This window comes from Excalfactoria chinensis, chromosome 1 (genome assembly GCF_039878825.1).
Source record: "Excalfactoria chinensis isolate bCotChi1 chromosome 1, bCotChi1.hap2, whole genome shotgun sequence".
Taxonomy (NCBI): Eukaryota; Metazoa; Chordata; class Aves; order Galliformes; family Phasianidae; genus Excalfactoria; species Excalfactoria chinensis.
The window spans coordinates 64,188,711-64,198,283 of NC_092825.1; the positions used below are offsets into that span (position 1 = coordinate 64,188,711).

The 9,573-nt window shown below is 40.9% G+C and overlaps 1 long non-coding RNA gene across 1 annotated transcript; it reads right to left on the minus strand.

Annotated features, from left to right (window-relative positions):
• Positions 1-781: 781 nt before the first annotated feature.
• LOC140247345 (uncharacterized) lies at positions 782-6,026 on the minus strand. Its single transcript, XR_011902639.1, has 3 exons — positions 5,923-6,026; positions 5,199-5,293; positions 782-880 (listed from the first exon to the last, which is right to left on the minus strand). It is a non-coding gene; the product is annotated as an uncharacterized lncRNA (long non-coding RNA).
• Positions 6,027-9,573: the final 3,547 nt, after the last annotated feature.

Consider the following 9,573-nt stretch of genomic DNA (forward strand, 5'->3'; position numbering starts at 1 on the left):
AGAAGACAGAGAGGAATGGGAAAACAGTAACTGGGAAATGAGGTGCACTCCAGCTCTGAAAAGGCAAGGTCCACAAAAGACAAGAAATCTAACAGAATATTCATGGGGAATTAACCTCTCTCTCCCTGCCACTTCTCTGTAAGTGTACGTATGAGTTTATCTATCTAACATAAAATATACATACTTCTATGCCATTAGGAGTTATAAAGAGTTTTACAATTTGCCTACTCATCCACTGAGGTAAAACAGCATCTGTCCCCTGAAACCAGACAAACATCAGAGACTTACAAGAGAACAAGATCCCATGATGCTGGATGCACAATGACTGTCACTCTGCAGAATTCAGGGATGCTGCAGAGCACAGCATCAGCACACTGCTGGCTGAAGTGGGGAGGGACTGCAGCAGTTTTGGAAAGGGAAGAGAGTATGCTATAGATCTATGCTGCCCTTGTGGCAATTGCTTTGGGACTATCTGTCTCCTCTCTCTAGTAGAAGACTTTTTTTAAGCTGCTTTAAAACTTTTGAGCCCCCACTGCTAAGAATTACTCAAACTTTTCCCAAAGTTTCAGTAATAAAGTCTGAGATATTTTCCCTGGAGGAAGCGTGGTCAATAGAAATGTGCCTTGATAAATGATACTGCATACCATGGGGAGTTCTTTGCTTCTCCTTTAGCTGACGCTATGGTAAAGGTCACTAGTTACTTTATAGTTGTTTTTACATACATTGAATATAATGCAGAATTCATACAAGACAGAAGCAGCAGCTTTTTTCAGAGAAAGTTGGAACTGTCAAATGCAGAGCCGGGCTCCCAGCTGGTACACAGCATACACTGAAGGCAGTCCATTTTCAGCCAACAACAGCAGCCTTGGGTATTTGCTTCCTTCAGGAAAGAAGAGGGGAGATGGTCTGTGTCTTGTTCCTACTACCACGAGGAACATATTAGTTGCTGAGAATGAATTTAAACTACCTTTAGGCCTCATGGCTTTAAATGAATTATTAGTGCTATTTACTATCTGTTGAGCACTGATACTCACTCAGGGAGCCACAGAGGGCTATATTTCACTAGGAAATATAAGTCCACTCTTTCCCTGGACTTTGCAGGAAAAGAAGAAAATTAGCCTCAGAGAGCTGAGGCCTAGCGAAGGTGGTGCTGCGCCATGTAGAAGGAATGTTCCTGCTGTGTTTAACAGTGCATTGCCCACTCAGCTAAGAAAGCCTGTAAAGAAATTGTTTATTCATGAATGCACATACACTCATGTTTCTGTATATGATTTGATGTACCCGGTGCCAGCTGATTAGCTGCCCTGTTGCAGCCAACTTCAGATATGAGAAACCAGACCTAGACCGAATGAGACATAAGTTAAGATGACTCCTGATGCTCTGTTTGTGAGTGACATATCTATGGAAATTAAGACCCGTTCTGAAATTAGTTGATAATTCATTGAATAATTCACTTAGCGCAAATAACTCACGCAGGATTATGAACACACAATGTAATGTGCTCATTTGGTGACCCCTGTGGATGATCAGTGGCCCTTACCCCACTCTTACTGGTGGGGTTATCCACAATAAAATTACTGTGCAGCTGGCATTATCTTTCCTCTCATGACACTCTCAGTGGAAGCACTTACAAATGAAATGGTGTAGAGACTATAGTACCACAATAGGCTTTCAGAACGTTGACAAGACAATAAGAAGGAACACCTAAGCTGAGGTTGCATGGGACCACCCAATTCTGGCACTTCCAACTTTCTGTACACACAGTTTGTTATTTCCCCCATTGGTTACATCCCACTTTGTACTGCCACAGAAACTTCTAAGCATGCCCTTAGCAGAGCAGATGGAGTTGGTACTGTCAAGTGAGGGTATACTGAGTCACAAAGTATATCATCCTTTTGGTGACAACGGCTTGAGATTTGAAACTGAAAAGATACAACCAAAGATAAGTTTGTTTTTGGCTAAGGCTAAAAGGGTTAAGAACTGGGCATCTACAGTGCCCCAAGATTCACCAGAACCCTTCCAGTCTTCATAATCTCTATTTACATCTACTGCTTTCACAATAACTCTGACACAGACAGCACAGGATTTTGCTTTGCTTTTAGAGCTCTATCTAAAGAAAATGCACAGTGACACATGGGCTTGCACAGTAATGTGCAATGTACTGTCTATGCACAGTAATACCAACCTACAGGTTGGGCAATGCATTTTTTAAATGCTATCAAGTCCACGGGGGAGTTCACTGTGTATCTCAGTGTTCCCTGTATGGAGCATGCAGCAAAGCTGATATTCACCAAGTATTTTGCTTATCATAGAAAGTGGCAGACTAAAAGAAAACAGGGCACCCTCCATCCACAGGGTGTTGCCTGTGCCATCTTGTGACAGTGCAGTTCATGCAGAAGGGATTTACATCTGCACTTCTGTTGTCTGTCACTGGCACCTGATGCCCTGATGCTCATCAGTCATTGGCATCCTCACTGCTGGAGCCATTTAATCTCAGCACCAGGCATGACCAAAGAGATATCTGTAGTGCAGTGGAAGTAAATGAGGAAAAAAAAAGGTTTCAGAAGAGACAGCTCCACTGTCTCTCTAACAGTAATCCAGGGTGAAGTTTGCTCCTGAGATCTTCCAGATAACCTGAATGCACTGAAGAGAATATCAACATTAATTCTGCACGAGTATGCTGACAATTGACTGTGTGCCAGTGCCCAGCTTGTTTGCATTATTTCTATTGCATTGCTTTAAAAAACAAAACAAACCTCAGGATATAAAAATAGCGAATGCAGAAGAACCAAACAGAAAGGCAACAGTGAGTGACACAGGCAGGCTTGCAACAACAGACAAGGCGGCGGCTGAGGTACTTCACAACTTTTTTGCCTCAATCCTCCCTGACAACTGCTCACTACACAGCCCTCTGACACTTGGTTTGGAAGAAGAGCAAGGAAGCAACATCCCTCCCCCTAGGAATGAAGATGAGGTTTGTGACCACCTGAGAAACCTGAACATCCACAAGTCTATGGGTCCCAATGAGCACTTGGCCTACTTTACCAAGTAACAATATTTAGTTTCTGAGTAGAAGATTCTGATGGAGATACCTGCATGAAAGCTTGACTCTGCCAAGAAGTAAGGATATATCTTTAGAGTTCTGCAGCACAGCTGTAATATCAGGCTTTGATGATCATCTATAAGTCAGCTAAGATGTGAAGTATTCTCTTAAATTCTGTTTAGCTTCCTCTGCTGAAAAGCAATCATGTCCTTCTTCTCATTTGCTCTGACAGAACTGTGTGTACAGAGCTAGTTCCACAGTTAGTTGAAAGCATTCCATGTCCCAGGATGAGCTCTTTTCTGAGCTGTGAAGAGTTCACAGTGTGAACCAGCATCCAACCAAAACTAAGGGCTTCCTCCCCATAAAGATCTCAACTACCACGGCTATCTTTGGCTACTGCAGTCATTTCATGAAACTCTGACCACCACGTAGCAAGACTAGAGATTAGAAATCAAGACACTTGGTTGTGGTTTCTTGGATGGTCAAGGCACTTTAATCCAGTAAATTTCTCAGGAACTGAGTGTCAATGTTCCAGCCTGGGTCAGCCTAGTACTGTGAGTAATGGGGCAGAGGGACCCCTGGGCCCACACCCTGGAGATAAGGGAAGGGGGTAGGGGGAAGATGGGGTGATAGGCCCAGAGGAGGAAAATGCCTGCAGTAAGCTAAGATAGAAAACTAATTACTAAATATGAAGCATCCAAAACCAAAGGCCTTACTTTAACGTTATAGGCAAGACAGCCAGAGAGGACACACAGCAGAGAGAAGCAGAAAAAGAGGGTGGTCTTTTGACTCCCCTCCAGTTTTATCTTTCCCTCTGAACAGAAAATGGAAACAGAATAATGAAGTCTTCTGGGAACTGTAGTTCATACTTCTCTTCTGGGACCAGGTACCCAGAACTATCAACAATCCATAGAACTGCAGCATTAACTCTTTAACTCCCAGTGCACTACATGATGTTATGATGTGGAATACCAATAACAAGCCACAAAACCATGACCATGCAGGATTCACTGAAAAAGCATTTGAGAAAAAACACTCATTCACTGCACTTCTAAAGTTCCCCTCACATCAAGACAGAAAAGCCTTTTCACAAACACTGCTGACTTACAGTGCCCCTAGGAGATATGTTATTACTGTCATTTTACATAAGGGATAACTTCAGTTATAGTGATATATTTATACCTGGGAAATGAGCCCCTCTTTATGTACCTGTCTGCTCATGGTAGACAAGGAGTAATCATGCAGTTTCTTTACATTTCTATCTGACATATATAGGCTGGCTATTCTAAATACTCTTTACTTACACATCATTCAAACTGCATACAGCACAACATTAACCACTGTAAGTAATAGCAATACATACAGCATAATTCAATAAGGATGGCTATACTAATAAGCTGAATATAGCATGATGGACACAATCTAGCCATTCTTATAGCTTTTAAAAAAGAATGTAAGAGGTAAAGATGGGAAATCTGAATAGTACTTGATATTTCCCGAGATGTTTCCAACATCTGCATATCTATTGATATTTTGTAGCGCTGATATAGGTTGACTTAGCAATGGGGATCAATATATTAGCTTAAAGACCAATATATTAGTTTACCAAAAAGGAATTAATATGTGATAGTTCTAAAGTTTCCCAGTTTAGCTTTTGTTGGTATGTACAGTCTTGTTTTTCCAAATGATCCCTTCTTCACTGAAGCACTCAAGTCACAATAAGCTATGTTTATCTTGGCATCCACCATGTGCAAGGACTTTTCCTTGGGTTTCATATGAATCGCTTTGAGATATTGTGCGCCAAGATAGAAAGTTGTGCATTATGGTATATCAAGCCATGGAAATTTGCCAAATTGGTGAAAAACAGCTAAAAGGTCAGCCAAAGGACATAGTGGTGAAGCTGAAGGATGAATAAATGGGAGGACGGAGGTGATATTACAACCACCATAGACATACCTCAACTCAGTTACTTCATGTTTGTCATTGGCCTTACTCACAAAAAGAAAATTAAAAGTATTCCCAACAAAATAGATACATTCTTCTATTCACTGTGGATTATTTGTGTTTGTTTGTCTGTTTCTTTAAACTATAGGTCTTTCCTTTGCATTTTGTTATTTGTTTGTATTTAAAATGGAATAGTGGCAACTCTACTCACCCCAGTTCACTGAGTACACCTTCTTCTGCCTTCCCCACTCATGGAGCTGGGAACTGAAGGGTTTTTCCTCTGCCAAGTTCCTGCACACAGAGCGCCTGTTGATGACAACAGTCATTATTTCCACATATCTACTTTAAAAAGAAAGTCAATTTAGGAACCAAGTATCTAGCAACAAAACCCCTTTGTTTCCTCTGACTTTATGAAGGAACCTTTTTATATAAAGTCACACTGGGAAAAACCTACAGTCCCATGCAAGGTCACTAGCTGTCTCTAAGATACCTTTGCTTTAAAGGATCAGTCTTTCTCTTGCAAGTCTTTCAGTTGAATGGCATTTCAGCAAGCATTAGTGAGCCAAAACTGGCAAGTTGCATTGGCTACCCATAGCGTGTACTTTTCAAAAGCTTTAGCAGCCTCTGAACATGGATCACATCACTTTCCTCCTCCCTGTCCTTCTTCCTTCCAGTCGATGCTCTCAGACTCTCTGTTTCATAGCATCTCCACAAGTCTCACTGGAAAAACCATCAAGTCTTTGTCACTCTGTAGCTCACCATAAACTCCTGGCAGGCAAGGAAGAAGCCTTTTTACTTTTTGGCCCTGAATTAGTGTCAGTCTTGAGCTGTGTTCAAACCTCAACTCAGCCCCAGACATACTTTCACCATAGAATCAGCTTTTAAATTACTCCACACTTCTACTGTCATGACCACCACCATTAAGCTTAGTTCACCTGGAGATTTCCTAAGTGCTGGCACTGCTATTATATGACAGCAGCTTTCAGAAGTGAATCTCTGGACTCCATTACTCCATCATACGACTCAGCCACAGAATGTATACTGCAAAGGTGACAAGAAAGTATAGGGCGACTCTTAGTCATAGTTTCTGAAGGTCAGGTTGTTCTGCCAAAATTACCCAGAAGAGAACTGCTTTTTCACAGAACAGCCTGACACTTGCAAACACAGATTTCCCATAACAATCAGCTTGCAAGAGAAGCAAAGGGCAGTAAACGTCCCTTTCATTCAGACAGCTCTGTTGATATTTCCAGGGGATTTGTGTGCTTAGAAGCGTGCACATCTCAAAAGCTCTCCAGATTTTTCTCTCAGTGTCAGCCCAGGGTTTCTGTGTTAACACTTCTCAGGATAGTGATGATGTTTCATTTGGTAAGTGATGCTAATTAACACCGAACAGGTTAGTTCTACCACCTTCCTGAGGCTGCTGACAGGACACCTCTACCATCACCTGTGGTCACCCCCATCAAAAGTAACAAGAGTATTTTGGTTCCTCACACTCTTAAAGTCTCTCACCAAGCCCAACCTCTCCTCTCTCCCTCAACAAAACCAGGTATAAATCCTTGATTTGTTCCAGCATCACTGACGTATTCGTAATGTAACATTGAGTTGAAAGACATCAGAACTGCTTGCTTATATTACTTGAAGACCTTGCATGTTTTCCACATTTCATCACAGAGAATTATTTTTTACATCTTTGATTTGTCCAAGCTTTTCCCTCCTCCAAAATTTTAGGTCAGAATAAATGCATTTATTTTTTTGCCCTGGATCATCAAAGCTGCACAAATGCATATTACATCAGTGTTTTCTATGTGGTACACAAATAGAAAAAGGAAACAGTTCTGACTGGCATCCTGCCTGGCAGATAGGGAGACATACTGTCAATCGTAAGACATCATGGCTCAGAAAGCAGTAAAGAGGAAACCAGAATTCCTGCGTTTCTGTTAAAATGACAGTAGAACATTTGGTACCTGATAAATGATATTTGCAAGATACTGTGAGAGCTTCCTATTAACAGAATAGTCTCCTTCAAAGGACCACCACAGCACCAGCAAACCTCTGAATTACAGATTAATTTAATCCATACCCAGGGAGAAACTGAAAAGTTGTTTTGAGGTCTTGAAGGCTACAGAAGTACTTAAGCTGGCAGAGGGCACACAAACATGGCACAGACTGGTGGAGAACCAAGCTATAAGCCAGAGTGAATGACATTGCAGTAAGCACACTGAGACATTTTTCCTTTGTCTTAGTAAGGACAGGAACAATTCATGGATCCACACTGGTCAGCTCATCTACAGGAGAAAGCAGGTGACTTCGTTTTGCACTGTGCACTATCACTTTGACCTCTTGCTGCTCAAAAAGTGTCCCCACGTGTCTTACATTACTTATAAAGACCAATGTTGTCTGGTGCTGACCATAATTTGTCAGAGCCCTAAGAGAAAAAGATGAATCTGCAAACGTTTCTCACTGATAACTGGAAATTACATGGGCATTCATACAGACTACAGAAGTCCTTGGGAAATTCAAGAGAATGAATGCATCATAATACAAATGTACCTCATTTCATTTGATTCTCTATTTCTGGGGCAAATAAACATGATAACCAGTGGGAGAAGTAGAATACTAAAAGGCTCCCTCTGCTTGCTGAGGGAAGAAGGTCAGAGGAATCAGCTCTTTTGCAATGAAAATGTGTGCTAAATATGTTTCCTGTTTGCACTGAAAGCTTAGTTAGCATTCCTCAGCAACAGGGAAACATTCAGATTCACAAGAACAGTTGGTTTTGGCTGAGGCTTCCAAGCACTCTCTTAACAATATGCTCCATGACTATTTTTAAACTGCTTGCAGTGTTCACAGCTGAGCATTTTGACTCAAAGTGAAATTCTTCAACAACAAAAATGGCATCAACAAGAGTGATGCGTTTCCGAGCAAAATGCACGACAAACCTGAAATACACAGAGCTTGGCTCAGACGCTGCCTATAGCAGGAACAGCCTTTTCCCTTCTATCTGTCAGTCTGAGAAGGAAATGGGAGGACTGAGAAGCCAAGTAGATCAGTCAACAATTAATAGATACTAAAATATAATGAGGAAAGAATAAATAAAAGAGTTGTTTTGTTGGAGGAGGGATTCAGAAGCCAAAGTGAAGGAACTGTAAGGTGCCAGTTGAAGTTTCCTACTGTTCCTCTCAGGATGTACGGATCAATTACCACACACCCAACCCAACCACAGTCTTATAATCTGTAGTGACTCAGAAGAACGCTACAGAAGTCAATGGGTCAGGGAAATGAAATCTTTCTGCAGGAGACAGAAAGGATACAGCCAGAGTTAACAAAAGCAGAGCCAAGGCAGGCTTCTCAAAACATCATGCCACCATAAGCAATTTGTTTAGTACTGGGATATTGCAGGCTGCTGCTATTAACAGCCCCCAAAATACCAGAAAGATGCTTGGTTATTACAGAGGAGTGCCAGGAGCTAGAAATAACACAACAAGCATGAGAAATTAAGCACTTAAATACTGTCAAACTGTATTCTCTGTGAGGTTAATCTCTGCAGTTTCAACCGAGTCTTTGCACTTCCAGAATATGATCCTATAATAAACTCATTTTGAAAAGCAAAATTAAGTATCCGAGAGAAAATGCAAAAAATAATCTGAATCACTAACTTGATTAACAGCATTGACTGTTATTTCAGATGTTTATTTAAAATCAGACATTCATTTAAGATCAGTTCAGAGCTATATATTTAGACAAATACAGCAGAGCTTTTTCCTGCCAAATGGATTAACTCAAACACATTATCTGTAGCATAGAAACTTAGAGCCTGGCTTCTACAGACAGTTGCGTGAGGTCTCTACCCTTGTTCTCATGGGGAACTTCAGCTTCCCAGATATCTCCTGAAATTATAATGCTGCAGAAAGGGCATGTGGGAGATAACACCTGCCTGCAAAGCAAGTCCTTGCAAAAGCAACATAACCTACCAAGAGGTCAGCTCTCTCTATAAAACTGTCAGAACACTTTGTTCCATCCCAGGATCATTCTTCAGCTCAGGTTCTTTAGGATCCCCAGCACATGCCGCCTCATGATCCTGGATTGGAACAAGCTGGCCCCTTAAGTCTCCAATATTAGAAAGCATTTGTGAAGAAGCCGAAGAGTCCTTAATGAACAAGGAAACTCTTTCAGGCCTGCAGTTCCATATACTGCTCTGGATCCCAGCTGTTCATGTTATTTACAGACTTGCCCATTAGAAGTTTCCAATGAACTAAAAAAGAAAGAAAATAAATAATAATATACTAAAAAAGAAAAATCACCAATCCAACATATTTGAAAATCATGATTGCACCACCATCAGAAATAACGTCCATTTGCACACATAAATCTTGCCTAAAGCTCTTGTAACTTTTGCTCTGTAATAAAGTAGGAATGATGCCTACATATCTTCCTCTATTTCCTTCTGAATAGGTATGTACTACACATGAATATTTATCAGAGGAAAATAACATTACACTCATATTTAATTTTTAATCTGAGATCTTGGATATTATTAACTTCCCTGCCAGCATTAAGAAGAATAATTTCATAATTCAGAGCTGAAAAGA